Source organism: Lontra canadensis, unplaced genomic scaffold (genome assembly GCF_010015895.1).
Source record: "Lontra canadensis isolate GAN:19392208 unplaced genomic scaffold, GSC_riverotter_1.0 scaffold79, whole genome shotgun sequence".
Classification (NCBI taxonomy): domain Eukaryota; kingdom Metazoa; phylum Chordata; class Mammalia; order Carnivora; family Mustelidae; genus Lontra; species Lontra canadensis.
The window spans coordinates 9,249,976-9,273,432 of NW_022631073.1; the positions used below are offsets into that span (position 1 = coordinate 9,249,976).

At 54.8% G+C, this 23,457-nt stretch overlaps 1 protein-coding gene across 4 annotated transcripts in view; it reads right to left on the reverse strand.

Moving 5' to 3' along the window:
• Nucleotides 1–23,457, reverse strand: part of TACC2 (transforming acidic coiled-coil containing protein 2) — a 204,190-nt gene that overhangs the window by 72,437 nt on the left and 108,296 nt on the right. The gene's annotated exons all lie outside the window — the stretch shown is intronic.

The window sequence follows — 23,457 nt, forward strand, 5'->3', positions numbered from 1 at the left end:
GGGTAATCTCACCCTGGCTGGCTCATCCTTCCAGGAGGAAGGAAAAGAAACCTCCCGGCCCTGGGGTGTGTGTGTGTGCAGGGGGAGAGGGCAGGTAAACAGGCTGCAGTGGGAAATGGATGAGATGTGTGCGGTTTCCCACTGCCGGCTTCTGCCTTCTTGGTTGTGGGGGGGGCAGCGTCGCCAGCCGTGAGCCCCGAGGAAGCTTGTGTACCACAGCGATTCCAGGGCCTGGCTCCCTGCTCACAGAGAGCCCAGGTCCGGCCTCCAGTTTGCTCACACAATGCAGACACAATGCGGACGGTGGGCAAGGCGGAGAGAAAGCAGCACAGGGCCTGCCACGGGGTGGGCAACCCCACCTTTGGCCACCAGGTGAATTCTCCATGGAGAGGCCCTGAGCAAGTGCACATCCTAACTGTAGGCCTGGCAAGCTGATGAGCCCAGGCCAGGCCACCAGGTGTCCAGGGAAAAGGCAGCTTGCTGTGACCTGCAACCAATGGCCCATCTCTGTGATTCTAAACACACCCCATGGTGGTATCCCCAGCACCCACCCCCACAGCCTGGCTAGGACAACAATCCCCCACCTGGCTCCAGCTACCTCAGAAAGGTTCAAGGCTGGGGCCCCTGCGCCTTCTCGCCAAAAGCTGTTAGGGCAGGGTTTCATGTCTCAGGTTCAGAGGTTCGGGGCACACCTGGGAGCCTGACCATTTCCCCCTGCTCTGCTTTCTATGCAATAGCATTCAGAGCTCCAAACACAGACAGACAAGGGAATTAAAGTGAGCCCCTGAGGGTAAGTTGAAAACCCTTCTACACTTTCCCAGTGTGTCTTCACCCCACGGGGTGTAGTGAGCTTAACATGCATCTAAACTGGGGCTAAAAGAAAAACAAAATGAAAACTGAACTGCTCAAAGCATCTGAAAATGTCCTCCAATGCCCTGAGTGTTTTCTGAAACTGTGGCAAGGATATGTGGACAGGACCTTTGGAGGCTGCAGCTCATAATGTCAGAAGGGTTCTAGACTTCATGGTGGGCTGCCTTTCCTCTGTGCCTGTTTAAGATTAGTGTCAAACAAAAAGCCAGAAAAATCAAAACTGTTTCCCAGGACGCAACAACATGAAATTTCCAGGAAACGCTGAGAAGGTTTACTTTTGCATTTCCATGAAGATGGCTAATGACTGTGTCCCTCTTGCAGGGAAGGTCACTGTCAGGGTGGAGGAGGCTTGCTCTGGAGAGCACCTTCTGAGTGCTCATCACTCACTGCCAGGGCAGGGTGTCATCTGGGGGTGAGGATCCTGCCCTGTGTTCCCCTCCAGTGCCCTGAGGATTTGCTTCCCACTAGATAGCCCATCTCTTGGGCCCCGTGGGCAGTTGGGAGTCCCAGCAACCCTATCACGATTCCAAAAGATTCCAAAAACCCTAACCTAGACTTAGTTTTTTAAGGAAAGGAACCCCTTCCCTGGGCACGGAGAGTATGGCCCTGAGCCAAACTTGGCACTATAGCAGTGAAGAAGCAAAATCAGAACCCATCTGCTTTTCCGTTCGTGACACACGAGAGCACAGAACCATCCAAGTATCCTCCTTGCCCTCCGCAGGTAGGGGTTCGCTGCAAAAATTGGAGAGAGCTTCAAAATGAGACCGGAATTCAAATCCTGGCTTCTCCTTCATTGTGGGGTGGCCTGGAGCCAACCACTTAACCATCCCGATCTTCTGCTTCCCCAGCTGGCAAAAGAGAGAAAGCATCTATTTTGCAGGATATTGGGAAATTAAATCAAATAATATATGTGTATACATAGGGTCCCAGGAGCAGGACTCTAACTGGTGCTGAGCAGTGCTAATTTTCTTTCCTTTTTTATGAGAAGCATTTTCCCCTAAGTCAGTGCCATAAAGGAAACAGAGAAGCAATAAAACGAGTTGCTTTTATTTCAAGTCCCAACGACTCTAACGTCAGGACCCACTGACACTTCACAGGCTGCCACCAACTCAGTGAGGCCAAAAACACCCCCCAAGAACCAGGGCAGAGACAAATGCAACGTGGGGACCGGCGATGCCACACAAATCCACACGAGGTGAGCTTACACGGCGGGCTCACGCCCTCACTGACTACTTCTTGCTGCTTAGTTTACACACAACTGAAACAGATTTGGTCATCTAGTAATTGAGCCGACAGAAAATGTAAAATGAGAAAAGGGGTTGAGGGGAGGGAGGGCTGTTCTGGAAGGACAAGGTCTTGCTGTGGGCTACAGGTGCATCCCAAGTTTGTGCACTCACTCTGGTCTCCGCCCACTCCCCCGCCCCGCCCCTTTCTCCCTCTCTGCCAGGTGAGGGCGAGCAAGAGGGCTGCATTCTGCAAACCAGTGAGACAGCTCTGGCTGGGAACCCGGCCACGCCATCACCCTTGCAGCCCCCAGAACTGGGAGCCGTATGTGTTTCTGTTTGTGCCACCCAGACCGTGCTGTTTTTGCCACAGCAGCCCAGGCGGCCCAAGACAGGCTGCTTAGCTTGGACCCCACGCGGATGCTCTGTGGACCCAGCCCTGGGTTATGGTCATGCTCAAGGACGGCTCATGACACAGACACCAACCCCGCCCCTCCCACTCCTGCCTGTCCACTGCCTCCCCCTCCTCCCCACCTCACCCCGTCCCACCCAGATCATTCCACAAAGGTTAAATCATGGGTCTGTACAGTGACAAAGCACAGATTCCATCTGGAATTACTGAAGTGCAAGCAGTTAGTGCTCCAACCGCTCGCTCCCTCAGGTACGCGCGCCCGCACTGAGCACCCACTCAGGCGGGGACCTGGGGTTGAGGCTAGAGATGTCATGCCCGTGGCTCCCTTCTGTGGACTCCGAACCTTCCGGGAGGGACGGCCTTCACGCGGCCCAGCTGGTCCTTCCTTCCTTACCGCCTCTTCATTCCCAGCCCGTTCTCCAGACTTCACCTGGGCTGCCCTGAGCAGAGCATTTCCCCTCCAGAGCAAACCAGTGCTCCTAACCATGGCTGCAATGAGATCCCAAACTCAGCCGCTCTTGGGGCCTTTGGACCTTGGGACACATACTCTGGGACCCTGATGCAGGCTAAGCCCACTTAGGCAATGGGATCCCCTACCAGCCCTCCCAGGGATGTCTCCCAGACCCGAGAAAACTAGATTCATCAAGGGAGGCAGCCATCATTTCTAAAACTATTAGCAATTCAACACATGTCAACACACCTGCCATGTACCTGGCCTATAAATGCTGAATAAGATGAGTCTATCCTCAGGTTACTGACATATACCGGAAAGATGAGCAAACCTCTGTAACTGAGAGAGAAACTCTGGTAGAGACTCTTAAATGCCAGTGAGGGCCGAGGGACTGAGCCACAGTCCAGAAGGGCGAGCCCTTTGAAGCATCTTTGATACCCCAGGAAACACACACTGGAGCAGCTCTGTCCTGGCCTGCGGCCTCGGAGAAGTCTCCAGTTGCCATAGCAGCCACGCTCTCCAAACAGGACCGATGGACCCCTGCACTGCTAATTAGCCCAAGCACACACACTAAAGAAAAGTAGGTCAGATCACAGAAAAAATCCATCTGGAGAGCACAAAGAATGTAAACACAGATGGAGAATGGCCCGGGTCCTCTTTCTTCCAGTCGCTGGCCTTCCCCACCGTCCACCGTCCCGTGGCGGGGCTTGCAGGAAAAGCACGAACACCTTCTCTTTAGGGAGCTCAACTCCAGCCAGGCTCCCACTCCGCCAGGACCACCACTGCCTGCTGGCAACTCGCTCCTCCATTGGGGACCCCCAAAATCCACGCCCTGTCCCACGACTCTGCACTCACTCCCCTCCCCCGAGGTTCCAGCTGGTGGGAGCTCTTCCATCTCAGGCCTCCCGTGTGGCCAATTTCCACATCCCAGTGTGAACAGGAGCCTGAGACCGGCAGGACTGGCCAGGGAACAGGACTGTGGTGGGGTTGGGGGCAAGGAATGGCACACTGCTGGCACTTTCCCACCAGGATTTACGGATCTGGGATTCCGTTCTCTGGGCTTTGGAGATACAGCTTTTATGTCACACAAATTTGCTCCAAAAGCTGACCACAGCCTTCGGGAAGGCATCCCAATTCCGTATCCTGGCCTTGATCTCGTGACTCACTCCACCCTGGACTTGAGCAAGCAGGGTCCTCCCTGTGACCTCACTGCGGAGGAGGAGCCCCTCCCCACCTTCCCAACTCTCTCGATGCCTCCTGGGTATCAGCCCCAGCTCTGAGCCAGCTCCCGGGAGGGAGAGTCCCGGCTGACCCTCAGACTTCTCTCAACCACTCACAAGTCAGAGCCTTGGCCTTTGCTTACACCATTCATCCCACTTTATCCATGTGTCTGCACCTGCACTCTGCTCTCCAGCCCTGCAGCACACCCTACGCACAGCCAGGGCTCCATAAACACGTGCAGGGGACACCTCAGAGGGCGTGGGAAGAGGTCCTGGCAAAAGTCTTCAATCATCTGATGAACAGAGAAAGGGGAGAAGATCGATGGGCTCTTCCATTTCCGGGGCCACGGGTATCTATTCATCTTCCAGACTCCAACATTCAACTTCATATGCTTGCGCTTAGGAGCCTGAGTGGTTTTCTTGGGCTGAAGCACAAGCTCAGGTAAAACCCCGTCTCTTCCAGAAAGTTCTTTCTCTTTCTTCTTGGAAAGGGCTATCTACTATATGTTTTCCTTGTCAATTTCATACCAGATCTACACAGGAGACCTTCCAGAGTTCCTTCCAAGCAAAGACAGCTCTAAAGACTACCCTTCAGGGGGTAAATCCTTTCAATTCTGTCATGATCAAGAATGGAGATTGAGGGGTTCACTGTCACACCCAGAAAGGCACCCCAAAATGTGCTAGAAGAGAAATGGGTCAAGAGAGATGAGACTTACTTTTGTTTCAAAATTACCAACGCAGGTTACAATGTTAATCTTTGATGCCCACGAGAAGAGAGGCAGCCAGGCTGGTGCAGAAAACACCAGGTATACGCAAAACTTTAATTAGTGCCAAGAAGTGTCATCATGGAGGAGTCAGTAACACAAACACCACATCCGAGAAGACGAAATAAGAGCCTCGAAATCTTTCTGTCTTTATCAAATTCATCAGCTCGTTTGAGATGGATATGGTAGGAGAACTCCTGAGATCATTTTTTAGGAGATAATACCTACCTAAATTTAGAAAAGATTTAAGCTTGCAGTTCAAAAGAGCACAAAAGAAATTGGGCTAGAAAAGGTGTATAAAAGCCAGAGGGGGTAAGGTTATTCTAGAAATACTTATTGAAGCCTTTGTTGGAATAAGCTGCAAGTCTGGACCTAAGTTTCCCAACAGCCAAGGCAAAAAGGGAAACAATCACAAGCAGTTACATAATTCATTAAGCCCAGCAGGTTTGGGGGGAAAAAAAAGGCCACTCCACGGATGAGCAGGTGTCTCGTGACTACCGTTCTCAATATACTCTCTCCTGTGGGCCCTCTGCCAAGAGACCTTGACTATGGCGGACCATGCCTTTGACAACAGCCTTCCACCCATATAATATTCCGTGCCATCGGGCTGCCCCTGTGAGCAGAGTCGCCGCTACTCAGCTCCCTCCAGCAATCAGTAAGATCAGAAAGCAAAGAAGTCCCCAGAGGATATATCTTGAGTTGTCCCATTTCGCAGAAAGCATCTCTAAGCATCCATGGTACCAAGGCAACTTGGTTATAGAAGAGGAAGCAAGGGTCAGCCTGTTGGGGGCGTTTAGCAATGAAGCAACCGCTTACAGACCCGGTCCTCCCCTCAAGTAAGGAAGGAAGCACCCCCCACCCCCGGCTTCCAAAGTCGCTGCCAGTTGTCTCTCCACGACTGTCGGGGCAAATACACGATGCCACCGACGGCAGAGGAAGCCTACGCCTGGCAGAACACACAGGACCCCGTGAGGTCAGTGAATTGGATTCTGAGGAAGGTGGGACGCCCTTCCACGGGAAGCCGTGACAGGTGGCCATCTGTGAGCCACGCAAGAGAAGCTGGGGAGCATGAAGAAGGAGGCGGCTTTGAAGAGGGAACGTCTGGATCAAGGAGCAGAGAGAAGCCCGTCAGAGAACTGCTGAGGCCCCGTGGATTTATGGAGAAGAGACTCAAACGTGATGTAAGGAACACACGACCCTGAAAACCAGGCAGAAAAATCGGGGCCGACTTCCTTGTTCGTTCTAACGAGTAGCCTACGGTTATCAAGGAAGCCTACATCTGGTTCAATGTAAAACTCACCGTTTTCATAATTCTTCATTTCTTTTTTCAAGGTAAAGTTGCAGTTAAACCCCTTCCGTGCTATTACCATAAAACTTTGACTTATTAAGCGGATTCATTTTTAAGTGGCCTTTCTCAGGTACCAATTGTCTTTTTCCAGACCTGTTCCTCTAACAACTTTTACGAATGAGGTTTAAGGTCCCAGGCAAAAACTGGGTGGCCCGAGGTGGTCACGGGCCAAACAAAACTCTGACCTCCAATGTCCAAGCTCGTACTTGGAAATAAAGTCAAGTTCCCCCTCAAACCTGGGAAGAGAGAAAGAAGCGACGTGCCGCACCAGACGCCTCTCTCTTGGACGGAGAACATAACCAGCGCTCTCTCCCTTTCTTCTCCAGGAAATAGTTCCAAGAACAGAAAGTTCCATAAGCACTTTCCAGTGCCTGTTAAGAGCTCAAATACTGTACTTAGTTTGAATGCCGATGTGTTAATCCACAGAGTTCCTCTAGAGCTTAAGCTGACTGGTTTTAGAGGCTACTTGGTACCGGGGAAAAAGAAGAACATTCAGGTGGAAACAGAGAAGGGCCATCCCAGCTGCCAAAATCAGCAGCAGAGTAGTTTCTGCAGCCAGACTGGAGAGCCAGACTGGGTTGAGAACTCCAGGTCCCACCGTCTGCAAGGGGAAAGGGGTCCTCCCCGTGGAGTGGCTCCAAAGACGCCATCCAGGGGGGCAAGGCTTCCCAGATGAAAACACAGACAAGCACATTCAGAAGCTCTGGGTGTCTCGATCCTCCCCTCACTGTAAACAGAGGGCAGGTCCTCCTGAAGTCCTGGCCTGAGCAGCAGCCCCCTCTCAGGGCAAGGCGGTCAGCTGGTCTAGGGGCATCCCTTTCCAGCCTCAGGGACACAGAGCCTGGCGTGGGGCTGCCCTAACTGTGAGCCGCGCACGGAAAGCCAGGAGCTGAGGACCAGAACTGCTGACTCAAGGCTCCGGGAGAGAACAGAAATCCAGAACGGCTGGACCAGAAATAGCATCCGCGAGCACCTACTGATACATAATTAGCATAACGACTGAGGAGAGACTGAACGAGTGTGTGTGCGTGTGTGCGCATGTGTGTACACCCACGTGCATGTGCACAGATGTGCGTGTGTGTGTGTGTGTGCATTACCGAGCCCTAAAAATATTTCCTTTTTCGTAACCCTCCCAGTGGGTCTGTGTAATTCCCCCCGTGCCCTGTCTAGTCGTCGCTGGATGCAATTAGCCCGCAACGGTGTCTGAAGATAAGGGATTACTTCTCCTAAACACTCAGATTTTTAGGAATTGATTTGTCCACGTGAAGACAGTCTTACCGTGACAAAAGACTGACCCAGTTCCATCCCGCTGACTTTAAGGAAATGTGGGAGAGCCCCCACCAGGTCTCCTAGCAGCTTTCAGAGGCTGATTACTTTTTCAGTTTTGACACAGAATAAGCGCATGGTACATTTACATGGCTTTGCAGCTCAAGTGAAGAATCCAGAAAGAGATGAAGGGCTCCCGCTTTGTGATGGCCCAGGCTGGGAACATGCCACTGATCCCCAACATGGGGGCGGGGGGAGCGGGTCCTTTGTTTCTGGGAAGTCAACATGTCTCTCCAGAAGGGCCTGCCCCGAACCCTTCATCCTAGGGTATCATCCCCCTAGGGGAGATGGGGAAGGCTGGGTGCCCAGGAACGAGGTTCGAATTAAACTTTCTTCCTCATTCACCTAACTCAGAAAGATTCAAGGATAATAGGAGAAATTGCTCATTCACCTGAATCCTTAAGCTGACCCAAAGAAGTAACCAAGCCCCTCTGGTCCTCGGTGTCCTCATTTGTGTAATAAAAATAAGTTGGAACTTCCCACCAACATGGATATTGCAAAAATGAAACAACAGAGAAGAGGTTCTTCATACAGCCGTGCCAAGCATACAGCAAGTGCTCAATACGCGTCAGCTGCGACTGCTGCTGCGGCTGTTTCATGGAAAAGCAAGAAGGCACTCTGTCCCCACTGACTCTCACAGCAGCCCCGGGACACCAAGTCCGGAGCTCCTCATCCAGCTGGCAGGCTTCCTGGAAAAGGAGTCTGCTGAGACACCCAGCTGAAACAGCTCCTACCACAACTTTGCTCCAGGAACTTGTGACCTCGGGCAAGGTCCTGACCTCACTGGGCCTCAGTCTGCCCATCTTTAACATGGGGCCAATAAAAATGGCGGGGGAGGGGAGCCCCATTATCTAAACTCCAGAAAGGCCGCAGGGCCATATGGTTTGCAGAGTCACCAGGCAATGATGCTCAGTGAGATGGATTTCTAAAGTCAGGAGCAGGGGTACTTACTGGGGGCACAAAGTAGGCAAGTCATCCCTGAAGAGACAGCCATTTCGCCTTTTAGCCAGGACAGAAAGAGCTAGGACTGCATGCTGGATGGAACCCCGTGGCAGATTACACCCCTCCTCTCCTGAGCCCCAGCTTTGGGCAGCATAGGGAGGAAAGCCTGGTGCCGAGCCCACGGTCCCTGGTGACTTGGCCTGGGAGCTCCTCCCACCCCAGAATCACAGCCTAGCCCAGGAGTCCCTGCCCCTGCAGAGTCCCCTCAGGAGAGTGTGGCCCTGGTGTGTGGGAATCACTACTATACCCCCCAGAGGCCTGCACAGAGCAAAAGCTCAACAGACATTCATAAGTGAATGAAGGAAGGAAAGCATGCAAGCCACGAGGACAGATTCACATCCTCTGCACCCCCACAGCCACCACCCACGTTCCCGCCACCGTCACATCCCAGCTGAACCATGGTGACAACCTCCAGTGGTCCCGTGACCTCCAGCCTCTAATCACCACCCATTCTCCCCTTGGCCATTGGAGATCCCCCTTCCACCCCGCAACTCACCTGGGTCCTGACTCTCCCCTGCTTTAAAGGGGAAACGATCCCCCTTGCACATCATGGGTCCCAGCAAACTTCCGGGACCCTGGCTGCAGGCCCTCCAAATCCGCCCACCGCCCACCCCGTCTGCCACTCTGCCGCTAATCGCACCGCTCTACCCCTGACCACCTGTGCTCCCCCGGCCCCAGCGGGTCTAGGCCTGCCCTGACCTGCTGCCTAAATCTGCTGGGCCTCTCCACCGCCCATCCAGCCGTGGCACCTGTGCTTCCCCTCTGAAGCACCCCTGCCTTCTTCACCCCTCGGAGCATCCCCAGCCCCTCCAGGCCGACCAGGTGCTTTCTTCTGGTTCTTCTATTCTCAACTCTGTGGGACACTTGCCATGCTGTATTAGCGCTGTGTCTGTCTCTGTTTCCTCTGCCACAGCACTCCCAGCGCTACGGGATGTCAACGGAGAGCCGACATTGCTGAAATGCCTCCTGTGTGTCAAGCACTGAGCCACATTCTCCATACACCTCGTTTACTCCTCACAGTTAATGCCAGGATGCAGTTACGACCAGCCTCGTTTTCAAGATTTTAGTGAACGAAGGCTCAGAGAGGTCAAGTAACCTGTCTAAAGTCACACAGATCCTCAGTGGGGCAGAGGCAAGTCTTTCCAACTTGACATTCCTCCCCCTGGACCACCTCACCCATGGGATAGGGCACAGAATCAACCCAGGACTTGTATGCTGAGCAGGTGGGTGGTTGGGTGGATGGATGGATGGACAAACTGACAGACAGACAGAACCAAAGCAGAAGACCGCACTACATGATCTGCTTAGACTCGGAGCACCTGTCACCTTCCTGCAGCTGCCACATCAGGCCTGGGACTTCATCTCACGAGCCTGTATAAGAGAAACTAACTTGCCAAAAAGGCCCTAGGAAGGGAGGAACCCTGAGGCAGGCATGTTCTGGTGAGAAGCCCTTCTCCCACCCTCCCTGCCTGGCACCCTGTCTTGGTCTGTGGGTCTGTTTCTTCACCTCCCCTTGGGTAGTCTGTGACCAGGCCGGCTGTTGGCAAGGCCTCTCTCCTCCTACCTCCAGCCTGTCTGGCACCTCCAAGGCACGCACTTGGCTTGGAAGCAAAGCAGCCTCCTCAAGGGCAAAAATCTAAAATTATCACGTGGCAGCCAACGATAATATGGGGCCAAGGGCATTACCAGGAATGGAGGGGGAGCTCCCAGAAACTCCTGCTGCCCTGAAAGCTTCCATCCTCCAGCAGCTGAGAGGGGCACCCCCAGCCACACCCTCACTGGCCCCTCCCAGCTCCCCTGGACCCTCTGCTCCCCACATCAGGTCCGACTCCCTTCCCGGCCACTCCGGGGGTCTGGAGACTGCAATCCAGCTGGGGTCACAAAGATGAAGGTCTGCTGTGCTCCAGAGAAGCTCCACCTGGCTGCCCACTCTCCTTCCCACAAGAGGGACAAGGAAGGACATGGCCAGGGGCCTGGGTCGCTCCTCTCCACACTGGCTCTGCCCAGAAGGACAAAGCCACCTTCTACTGACTCCACTGGTGAAGTAACAGCCCCTCTCCCCTGTGCCTCTCTGCTGAAGGAGGCAGGGTTCCAGATGTGACCACCCAGCTGCCCAAACGCCGGCTCCCACTCATGAGGCCTACCAGCAGCCGGAAGCCCCAGGTTGGGTGGCCTGTGCTTGGCCCGCCAGGAGGGGGACACTCTACAGCACATCTGGGCCCAGTATGCCCTGCAAGAAGTGGTCTTCCAGGCACAAGAACGCATGTAATGACATGTGGCTTAGGTGAATAAGGAACAAGCCGGCTCCGGTGCGAGTCTGCTCAGCACAGTGCCTTGCTGACGGCGTCAGCATCCTTCAGAGAGGAGGGTCCTGATCCCACCTACAGAATTAACCACTGGGCCGGCAGCTGGCAGACGCATGGGCTCTGAGTGCAAGAACGTGCAGCAGTTTTCAAGGAGGTCACGTGTCTAACCTGGGAGGAATGGGGACCAGCCTGGGTGGGGCCAGGGACACAGGCACTGACTGCCTCTCCAGCCAGGAAAGCCTCTCGAGTCTTGGATGAGCCTGGGGAGAGAGATGGGAGCAGTGCTGGGCTGCCCGACGTGGGCAGGGGCCAGGGGACATCTCACCAGAAGCCGTGGTGACCCATGGCCACCCACCTGCCCCCACCCCAGGCTGCGGTTCGGGGCAGCCTTGCTCAGGGGTGTTGCACCCTGGGCCTTCTGCCCCAGCATGGAGCTACTTCCTCCTTGCTGGAAGCCGCTTCTCCCGTCTCATTTCTTCCAGGTCTATCCAGGCAGCCCTTGGCCAGACCTCCAAGTTAACCCATTCCTTCAGAACAGCAGTCCCCAGCAGGCCGACTGGCAGATCAGCTCTGGACAGGGACACTGGCTCAAGTTCCCAACCACCCGGCCCATAGGCCAACACACCAGGCTCTTTGCCACGAGCCTCCAGAGGGTCCAAAAACGCATGGTCAGCTGTGGCAGCCTTGGCATGAGTGAGGGCTTTGGACCTGCATCACTAGAAAGTTCTTTATCATGACTGCCTGTATGGAGTCAGCTTCCTGCAGCTCAATGCATTGATACCTGATGCTCTCAAGACCACCTTCGTAGGCCGGGGGGTCCGCTGAGCGTGGATGCTGCAGAAGGGCAGGGCTGGAGGCAAAGGGAAGGCCGGAAGCCTGGCCCCCTCAGTCGACAGTGTCCCTCCCAGGACAAGTTCTGTGCTTTAGGCAGGGTTGGACACAAAGCTCGCTCTCCTCCCCATGGCTTCTCCCAGAGTCACATCTGTTCTCCCAAAGGCTTGTGTCCTAATGATTACCAGCGGGTATGGGTGGGGGAGGTGTGTGAAAACTCCTGGAGAAAAGCCATTTGCACTGGAAATGTGAGGTTGTGTCATCATTTCCACAGCTGCCATTAGAGGCAGGAGGAGGCGGCAGGAAGTCACCCAGCACACTTGCAAGAACAGAACATCTGTCGATTCCGTAATAAGATGTGCCCCGGGTCTCGCTGGCCCACCACTCCCCTCCAAGCCCAAAGAAGTGAAGACAAAACAACCACTGGTGGGGGAGGGGGGAGTGCCGGGCGGGGCTGGGGGGGGGGCATGGGCCACACCTGTGCGTGCTGAAAACACACGGAAGGCATGCCAGCACCCACAGGAGAAGCCCAGCCGGAAACGGGGACGGATGCAGGATGTGCCTCCAACCCGGGAGGCCAGTAAGGACCTCAGATTCTGGCCCACGCTCGAGCAGCAACAACTTCCATTTCGGCAAAATGAAATTTTCACTGGTGCATTTTTTAAATTAATTTGAAAACCTCCAGGGACCCACCAGAGGGGAAAAGACATGTTTTATTTGGATCCTTAGATCTAGGCCACCGCCCTGTGGCTAAAAGCAGCCGGAGAGGGAGCGAACTTGGCACCGGCCCACAGGTGCAGCGGAGGGAGGACTTCAGGCAGTGGAACCACAGCCACACCCAGTCCTGTCCTGGCCCACGGGCAGGACATGGAGCCTCAGGACATGGGGTGGGGCAGGGTGGGGAGGGGGGCCCTGGTCAGTCCAGACACCAGTCCTGCCCTGCCAGGCAGCTGGAGAAAGCGCCTTTAAAAAAATGCAAATCTGACTCTATGTCTGTCGGGCCTTGGACCTTCTGGACCCTCTCAGAGTAAAGCCCGGCAGCCCAATTGCCAAAGCTAAAACGAGGTGGCAAAAATCAAAAAGTAAAAAAAATTAAGTAGTATTATATTATGGCCTAAAGTATAAAACAGATAACCACGAGTCCATCTTGATAGGAATAAATGAGGGAAAAAGTGGGGACCGTCCCCCCAGGGAAGAGGGAGTCTGCCGGCAGGCGGCCTTCAGACCGGAGCGCCGGCTTCACTCCCCACCGGCCGCCCCTGCGGGCTTTAGACCCGCCAGTCCCCATGGTCACTTGAGCCAAGTCCTCACCATGAATTTCTCTGTCTATAAACATCCCACCGGCTCTGTCTCTGGAGAGCCCTGGTAACCCGTTGGCTCCTGCAGGGCATCCTCACCATTCCGTGGACACTTGCCTGCAGGGGTAAACTTCAGGCCAGCTCCAGCCCAAAGGACCACTCGTGGCATCACAGATCCGAATCGTCAACACCTTGCAGGCCCCATTTCCGACGCAGCCCCCGCCAGCGCCTCGGGAGCAGAGAGCACCAGGCCCCTCCTCTCCCAGGGCAGCAAGCATGGAAGGAAAGCTTTCTACGACAGCTGCTTAAGTCCTTGGCCAGACCCTGGTGGGAGAGAGCAGAAGCTTCTACTCCATCACAGCTGAAGCAGGAGGCAAAGACACAAGTTGGGAGGCTCGGGGAGCGAGATCCGCACCGGTGGCAGCTGGGGACGTGCTGCGGACACAACGGGAGAATTGTTCCCAGAGGAACGCGGCTCATTAATGGCACATTCTTCAGGCCCCCCCACCCCACCAAACCCACCCAAGACACGTGGAAGGGGCTATTTAAAGACGCAGCATGCTGCTTCCCTCCATCCCTGCCCTGTTCCCTGGGGCCTTGGCTACACACAGGGGAGGCACCCTCCAATGCAGCAGCAGCCCCCACCCTGCCCTGGCCCACCCTGGCCAGGCATGAACGCCTCCTGTGTTAGGTTCCAGCAGAACCTGGAGTGTCTCTGATGGAGGCCGTGTGGGTGCTCAGGACACTCTGAATTGTTGTTTCATTTTGGGGAGCAGACTTTTGCATGATCATTCCTAATACTTTTTTTTTATAAGCAGTGAACTCTGTGAATTGAGAACTACAGCACAGCTTTGCAAACTCCCCGGGATACACCCCAAAATCCAAGGCTGAGAAAAGCCAAGGCCAAGAAGCTGACGGGTAACCAAGGAGCCTACGCCAGGGACAGGTGGGGGACCCCTTGGCCAGAGGGGAGGCAGGGGTTGCACGGAGAGCTTTAGAAGAGAGAGGTCCCGCATTCAGTGGGTGAGTGCCCCCTGCTGGACATCCCAGGAAATGCCTGGAGTACAGACCGGCCTTCTGGGGCAGGTGGCGGGGTGGGGTGGGATGAGGGTACTTGGGTAGGAAGGAGAGCCAACCGCAATCACGCTCTCAAGCAAAGAGCTCAAAACAAGTTTGTTTTTCTCCTTTGGCAAAAAGCAAGGCTATCAATGCTGTCCACGGGCTAACGCCTGGGAACAGTCCTCTGCTGCCCACAGGGGACCTGGCAGGGCCAAAGGTGGCCCAGCTGGTGTTAGGTGACTCAGCAGCGAGAGCTGAAAGCAGGCTCAAGGTTGAAGCCAGGCTCTGAGGCTTCCCAGCCTCTGGGAGAGGGCTCAGTTCTTCCCTCTGGGGGGGAAGCACCTGTAGGAACTCGCGGCTCCAGAAATGCAGGACACTTGGGTGTCAGTCTCCATGTCAGTGTCAATGTCCTGCTAATTTCCAGCTCCTCCGACTCCACAGTGTGACCGGCTCCCTGGCCTGGAGGACGGCGGTCCTGGGCCCCCCACACTCACCACGCTCAAAGAACTCACAACTCTCGCCCCAAAGCCCTGCTGCTGCTTAGCCTCACGCCCCGCCCAGCTCCGCTGTCCTGGCCCTCACCAGCTCTGCTCCCACCAGGCGGGCCTCCCTCAGTGCCCACAACACAAGCTGCCCGCTGCCTCCTGGGCTTGGGGCCCCTTCGCCTGGCCAGGCCAGCAACCCCTCAGCCTCTGCGCCTCGGCTTGGGCCCTGCTGATCAACAGCGCGAACACGGCAGGAGCTCAGCCCCACCGGGGAGCTCGGGCTCTGTGCATGGTCCTGGGTGCCTCGTGTTGGGTGCCCAGTCCCGCATGCCCAGCACTGAGCCCTTTATCTGTATATGACCTCAAATAACCCTCACAACGCTTTAAGGCAACTGTCACCTGCCTGCTTTACAGAGGACACTGAGGCTCAGGGAGCTGAGGTCACTTTGGCAAGGTCATGGAATCAGCGTCCCAGCATCTGTCCAGGACCAACCCCCCGCTCCCCCTGCCCAACAGCGAGCACCTAATAAACACGCAGGGGAGAGCTGGGGTGTCCCAGCTGTCTGTGACCAAGCTGGGGGTCAGGAGCAGAGGCAGAGCTGGAACTCACCCTGCCTTCTTCCCTGAACCCCGCAGACATGAGGAGAAAAACAGACCAGAGAGTCAGGACCAGGGGTAAGCCCGGAGCGAGGCCGAGCCACAGGTGACCAGCGTGGGTCGACAGAACTCGGCAAGGGCACGAGGGGGTTTCCAGGTGGAGGGATGCCTCGCCTGTTCACGCTGATCTGTAACAACTGGGACAGGGGCTGGAAGATTCTATTTTATAAAGAAATGACTCAAAAAGAAGAATGTGAACTATTGAGGGCTTTTAAGCTCCTTAGCCATTTCCACACTTCAAAGCTTCCATTCGCTCATATTCCCAAGCAGTGAACAGGCCACTGACCGACTCAAACTCCTCATCTCAAACTCAGTTTCCGAAAGAAGGCGCGCTGGCCGGGCGCCCTCTGTGCACGCCTCGTGAAGACTGTATTTGACGGGACGCAAACTGAAGAGAGGGGACATCCGGTGTGGTTCTGCGACGTCAAGTGCAAGGAGAGAGTTCTGTCTGAAAACCCTGGCAGAGGGGAGGGGAGACGCTCGGACCTGTGGCCTCAGAGCAAAGCCGAAGCCACAGGGGGAAGCCCAGCAACAGTCACACCCCACTGACGAGGGTGCCCATAGGTGACAGATTTGCCACCCCCTGAGCACACGGGGGTGTGTGTTGTCAAGGGTGTCCCCTCAGCTCTGTAGCCCGTCAGCCCGGAGGCTGTGGCGCCTGCCCCTTCCACTCTCCCTCCTGCTGGTCCCACCACGGGGCCACGTCCTTCCTGCGCTGCCCTCTCAGGACCCCAAAGACCAAACAAGGGACTCAAGTGCTGATATGAACGGACCCCTCCCACCTGCCCCCTCCCGGTCTCCAGCCTGCTGCTGGCCCAGCCCCAGGGACCAGGGAGGTCGGGCCCCGACAGGGAAGCGCCCGGTGACTCAGATCAGCACCAGAAGTTGGGGCTGTCCTTGCCTCTCTGTCACCCCTTCCTGCTGAGTCACCTCCTCCTCCTTCCGAAACCTCTCTGTCCTGCCCCCCAACCCCCGTCTCTGCTGGTGAGGGCCACCGCCCCTCTGAGTGGACTCCCACATGACCTGTTCTGCCTGCCTCCTCTGTCCCCTCACATCGACCCCCACAGACACCAGAATAAACCCGTTCAAGTTCTGATAAGGGCCTTGCTTTGCCTGAAACTTTCTGTAGCCTTAGGAATCCAGGCAAGAAAACTCCCTGGCCTCCCACATGGGCTCCTGTGCCCCATCCCTGTCCCTGTCCCCTCCCAGGCTTGTCCTCTCCCTCTCCCTACTCTAACCTCACCAAGCCAATGCCCTGATGCTCCTGGCAGCTTTTTCTGTGCCTGGGCTCCGGCAGATGTTGCCCCTGCATGTCTACCCTCTCAGGCCTCTATAGTCATATAGTCATCCTGGGGTGTCACCCAAACACGGAGGCCCACCAGGTGGGGGTAACCATGCCCACCCTGCAAGGCCAGGCTGGGCTGGGCCCCGACCTCTGAGCACCCTGTTTTCAGCTAGGGTGTCCTGCTCCCCTACTAAAGTCTTGCCCACTGTCGCTTCTCCAGCCCCCGCACACAGCCCGGCCTATGTTAAATGCTCAACACATGGCAGCTCCTTCCCTGCGGCCCTGACCTCCCCCAAGGGTAGGGCAGGCCACTGACAGCTGACAGACAGCAGGGACAACTGGGCCATCTTCTTGGAATCTGAGTCTGAGGCAGGACCTGCAACCTAATTCGCAAGCAAAGTGGAATGTTAATGAATGCAAAGTGAAAATGCAGAGCCCCATGTTCCAGAAGGATGGAGAATTTTAGGACCAGAAATTTCAGGACAGTGAGAGCACAGCACTGAAATAAGCACAGGGTCCTTCCAAGCACCAGGCCCTGGGTGACTGTCTGGGTGGCATGTCCATGAAGCCAGTCCTTGTTCTAGACCCCAAGGAGGAGTTTACCCGGGTGCCTGTACCAGGCACAGTAGTGCCTGGGCTGCTGGAGGGCAGCGCTGCTAGAGCAGAGAGGAGAAGCAGGTGGGGACGGTTCAGCCCCTCCGTGCCAGCCTGTCTCCACCAGTGCATCCCTGACCCGCTGGGGCTCGTCCTGGGACATCATTCTCAGGGAGCTGGGCCCTCGGCCATGCCCAGTGCCCCTGCCAGCCCTTAGCAGGACCCCTGGACAGACCCTGAAACAGCAGGGCAGCCAGGGCCCGGAGATGAGGGCCTCACACGTCTATTCTCGTGTCACGTCTGTTCACGTGCTTTGATTTCTTCTCCTGTAAAACGGGCTGGGGGTAGGGCAGGTGAAGGTCTTTCTAGTAAAACTCTCAGGCCCCTTTCCCGGGTTGAAGAGTTAACCAATGTTTTCCAAGTCTTAGTGGAATAACAAAGAAGCTGAACTCAAAATTCACAGCGTGTTGGGGCGCCTTGGTGGCTCAGTGGGTTAAGCCTCTGCCTTCGGCTCAGGTCATGATCTCAGGGTCCTGGGATCGAGCCCCGCATCGGGCTCTCTGCTTGGCAGGGAGCCTGCTTCCCCCTCTCTCTCTGCCTGCCTCTCTGCCTACTTGTGATCTCTCTGTCAAATAAATAAATAAAATCTTTAAAAAAAAAATTCACAGCGTGTTGATATTTTTGGAAGATGACAGAAATGTTGATTTAATTTAAGCCTTTTGTGTCAAAGAGAAGCATTAACTCCCAGAGGGCACATAAGCCACCTCGCTTCCAGGAGGCAGACTGAACTTACTGTCATGGCATCCTGTCCTGCTAGGTCTAGCTGTATGGGACCTTACAATCCCTCGGGACACAGATCCTTAGGAAGTCATTACTAATGGTCAGAACTCACCATCCCTGACTCAGCACCTTGCTCGCAAACAACGGGTCTCACTCAGATGCAGGTTCCCCCCAGACAGAACCTGAGAAACATGGACAGTGCCAAAGCTGGGCTTGCACTCGGCCTGCCAGCCCCGCAACGCCGGCCCTGGGGAGGTGCTGTCACTTACTGTCACCTGTTGATTCCCTATTCTGGGATTTTGAGCCCTTCTCGGCAGATCTCCCACAGACCTGATAGCAAACTGCATTTCAGAGATCGGCCAGAGTTCCCAAATGAAGCCCCTGTCCAAGGACAGGCAAGAGAGTGACCTGGCTGTCGCAGAGGGTGACAACACCCCTACGATCCAGGCCCAACACGCCACGTCCTGTCAGGCCAGATGGGCGACAGCATCTTATCTCCCGTTTCACATCACCATCTGGAAGGTATTAGCACAACCGTCCTTCCTCACAGGCACTTAGTTTTTCCTCTTCGAATCCCCAAGTGCACACGATCACGTCATCGGGTGAGAGCTAAGGCCAAGGGCTCAGCTCAGATGGAAAGTCACATGCAAGCTAGAGGGAAGAAAGCACTTGGACGCTGTTGCCCTGGTGAGCTCAGCTCAGTGGGTCAGGGCACTGGACAGCAGGCCAGCAGAGGGATGTGCTTCGATAAGGTGAGCCCGGGCGATGGGAGACACAGCACACTCCTCTGACAGTCAGCGGCCACCGAGCAGCAAAGCCCAAATCCAAGGTGCCCAGACCAGCTTACAAATTGGCTGGACGCTCCAAGGCAGGCCCGTCGAGCTATTTCTGGTCTCCCTTCAGATAAACCAGCATGTGAAACCCAGCCCACGAGAGAGTGCGAACAGCCCCTTAAACATTGCTGACCTTCACACGTCCAGCTGGGGGCTGGCTGTGCACAGTTAACCCTGAACGGGGGTAGCCATTCCTTTCCAGTACATTCTCACCCTCTCTTCCTCCAGAGCAAACCTGTGCTCACAGAAGGAAAATTACTTTTAAGCTTGACCCAAGCAAAACTGGGTCTACTTAAGAGAGGAAAGGTCATAAGCACCATCCCAGACCTACGTGAGGGCCTCTGTGGTGGGTCGGGAATTGCCACCAGTCAGCTGGGTCCTGCTTCCCGGAGCAGGATTCCTTCCAGGCCCTCCCAGGCCCTGGTGACAGAGACGGCAGACAGGGGGAGGCAGAGGACACAGGGAAATGCATCCCAGATATCCAAGATTCAGGGATTTCTTCAGCCCAACACAGTGAAGCTGCTCAAGGCCCGTGAAAAACCACAACAAGAACATCACGTGATCGTCTGAAGTATGAAATTGTCAATATTTGAACATGGCCGATGGGGGCCTCCATCTCATAGGAGCCGGCTGGTCTGGAGCCTCAAAGGCCCTGAGCAGGTGCAGAGATGCACCCCGATTTCCTACGCCTGCTGGGAACTGGCCACGTCGTTTGGACTTGTCGGCATGTACCTTTCACAGATCTCTTTTAAATGGCACAAAGGAATTCTGTTATTTACTTTTAATTTTTTGATAGTCTGTTATTTAGAGAAGAATTTTGGGTAATCCCTTTTCTTTAAAAAAAAAAAAAGAAAAAGGTTTATGTATTTATTTGAGGGAAAGAGAGAGGGAGAGACAGAAGGAGAGGGAGAAAATCTCTGCAGACTCCACACTAAGCACAGAGCCAGATGCAGGACTCGATCTTATGACCCTGAGATCGTGACCAGAGCCGAAGTCAAGAGTCAGACGCTTAACCAAGTGAGCCACCCTGGTGCCCCTGGGTGATTCCATTTCTAAATTAAAACAAAAACAATAATACTTTCACTTTGTCATTCAGTTCTTCCTAAGATGCTTGCTTACATAAAGATTCAGCTGAACTCTGTGAGGCAGCAGAACCCACTCGGGCTAACCCACAGCTGAAAATCTTTTTGCGCATCGGATGCCGCCAAAAGAAACGAAATGACTTGGGAGCAAGAAGGAAAACAGAAGCTGTTTTAAGTCAGGACGAATTCCCTCTACTTCCAACCTCAGAACTTTCGGAACTGGAGGCTCTGACCCTGGGCGGGAGGGACCACCCGTGCTCCCGGCACTTTCTGCTGATGACAGAAATCAGAAACCCCAGCCACCAGCTGGGGCCGAGGTCTCCAGCCCTGGGGAGCTGCTAGTAGCCAGACGGGAGGAGACCAGCATCTGGACAGGACCACTTTCCCCCATGGTTCTCCAGGTGTGGAGCCCAGACCAGCAGCACCGTCACTGGGGAACCTGTAGGAATGCCGAGTCCTGGGCTGCTCCCCAGACATCCCCAGTCAGACACCTTAAGGCCGGGGCAGCGACATGTGCTGTAACTGGCTTCTTCTGGTGCACACTGGAGTCTGGCCTCCACGGACTTGAGTTAGTTGACAGGCTGCCTGGCGGTGTCCAAGGGAGCGCTCCAGGGTCTAAAGGGACCCTCGGCTGGGATTCCTGACTAAAGGAAAAGCTCAGGAGGTTCTGGGACATAAGCAGACTGCCCTGCTACTCTGTTTATTAAGTGTGGTACAGCTGCAAGGTTTCATCTAAACGATTCTGTGGCTTTAAAAACATTTTTGAACGTACTTAACAGATGGGAGTATAAGCAGCTACTGACAACGCAGTCATCTGCAGAATGTTCTCAAAGGTCTGGGCCCAGGGCAGCCCACAGCACAAAGGGAAGCTCAGCCAGTTAAAGCAGGTTCCCAGGCTCCTCCCTGAGCAAGGAGCACTCTTGGATGTCCTCCAGTGGTTTTCCTAGAGGAGATGGGGTACATCCAAATTCCTTCCGCCTTATTGGAGAACTGCCTCAGAGATGGGGATGCCATCTCTCTTTTTCCCTATTCAGAAAGAAGACATCTTGGGGTGCCTGGGTGGCTCAGTTGGTTAAGCAGCTGCCTTCGGCTCAGGTCATGACCCTGGAGTCCCCGGATCAAGTCCCACCTCAGGCTCCCTGCTCAGCAGGGACTCTGCTTCTCCCTCTGACTTCTCCCCTCTCATGCCCACCCTCTCACTCATTCTTTCTCTCTCTCTCACAAATAAATAAATAAAATCTTAAAAAAGAAAAGACAGAAGACAACTTATGAAGGAAGGATATGGCACCAAAGAATGGACAGGGAAATGGGAGGGAGGGACACACGTGGCTTAAAGCAAACCCTCCAGCCCCACTTAAAAAATTTTTTTTAATTTCTAAATTTAAAGTACCAACCCTGCTCCTGGGTGGGGAGCAGCCCTCTAAGGGGATGGTCACGTGTCTGCTCTGCCTGTTTCCTCCCACCCCCATGCCTCACGCTCCACCTCTCCTGCCACTACTCTCAGCAGAATGAGGAGGGGGATCAGAGGGGGGTGCTAGTGTCCCCCTCAAATCACAGTTTGGAACTCTAATCCCCAGTGTGCTGGAATTAGGAGGTGGGGCCTTTGGGAGGTGCCCAGGTCCAGAGCACCCCCACAGACAGGATTAGTGCCCTTCTCAAAGAGACCTCACCGAGCTCCGCCACCGCTTCCCCTACATGAGGACACAGCGAGAAGTCCGCAATGTGGAAGAGAGTCCTTACCACTGGGCCGTCCAGCCTCCAGACCTGGGAGCAGTACATTTCCGCTGTTTCCAAAGCCCCTGGTCTGGGATGCTTTGTCACAGCAGCCCCAACAGGCCCAGACGGGTGGCCTGGCCCCGAAGGGCCTCGGCTGATTGGACATTGATAACAGTCCCTGCCCGCCTTTGTAGTTACTCCCACTGATCAGCAAGGTCCAGTGCAGCTGATTCTTATTATCCACGCGGTTACATTCTAGAAAGGTGTTACGGACACCGAATTAGCTAGTTCTGAACCACTGTCCCCAGGAGTTATGCTGGCTTGGGTTCCTGCAAGTTTCTGGTCACAGCTTTTTTGTCAACGGGTCACCACGTAACCCGGTGTTACGTGCATTTCTGTGTGGAAACGCCTAATTTACTGGACATCATTGAGTTCACAGCCAACAGCATCGGCACCCCTTATGCCCAGGTGCTGCTTATCTAGCAGGAGTCGCCCCTACAGAAGGCACACCACAGCCTTCCTGAAATCAAAATGCACTCCATAGCATTTCAGCAACTCCACTTGGGGGCCACTGTAAGCAGCAAAACCATGAACGAAAAGCACAACGTGATAAAAACCGTGGCAGTAAATATACCAGGAGAGGACCCTTGTTTCTGGCACGAGAGCTGGAATAAGACAGAGCCTCCTGCTCTACCTCAGCTGGGCACACGACCCCCCAGGCACCCCCGAGACCCTCACTGCTCTGTGCACGCTCCCAGAAGGCCACAAGAGAGCCATGAGCACTGATCGCGGGGTCACAAACAAACCTCAGTGAGAGGCAAATTCACGAAGACAGAAACAACGAATAAGAAGTATTTTGTGGAAGCAGCCAGTGACCAAAGCCAGCCCAATCCCTACTCCCGTCAGCACGGCCCTTTTTCTATTAATTTCCAGTAAAATCCAGACAATGCACCTCTGGACAAATGTTCAGTAATGCTGGCCAGGCACCAAAGTCGCTCACTGGACTCTACCTGAATCTGTCCACTGGGAGATGAAGCTAGAAAGCCAGGCACGTTCTCAGCATTGAGAAAATCTGTACTTAACCCCGGTTCCTTCCTGCATCCTGTAATCCCTCTCGGTCATGGTCCAAGGTGACACAGCTTCTCTACAATGCATCACCTTCCTTGGACTTGAATGAGGCCAGTGGAACCCCAGGCGTCATGGAAGGAGGAAACGGGCTCTACCGGCAGCCAGGGACGTTCAGAACACAGGCTTGGCAGACACGCTGAATCCGCCTCAGATCCCAGCGGGGCCGCTCACCAGCGCCGTGCCCTTGAACACACCAGTGTGACTGAGCCTCGGTCGGCCCCGATGTCAAAGGGCAAAGAGGTCCAGGACAGAACCCCTCACGTCCTAGGGATGTTTGTTGGAGGACTTACAGGGACACTCCATGTGAAGTGCTCCATAAGGCGCCTGGAGCAAAGGAGGCTGCCTTGCACGCAAGCTTTAAGAGCAGCCCTCACTGGAGGGTCTGGGACACATCACGTAAAGTACAGCCTAAGGGCTGGGAGGGGACTTTGGAAACACTGACCAAGACCCAAGGACACTTTAGTTCTTCTTGGAGCCACAGAGCTGCCCAGCCAAGTCTTCCTGCATCCAATGCTCAGAAAGCTTCCCCCTCGCCTCTCTGGGTCCCTCCGTAAAATGGGAGGATGAGGATGATCTCAGCCCCCTTCCAGGCTTCACTAAGGGAGGGCGTGACCCACCAGCTTCCCAGGTCGGGGTCAAATGGGAGCAACCTGTTCACCATGGTTTCCCTAGTGCCATGGAACACTGCAAACGGGGAGCTGTTTTAGTGATACAAACATAAATCAAAATGTCTGTGTATAACACCTTAAACTTATACAATGTCACATTTGTATGAAAACAGAAAAGA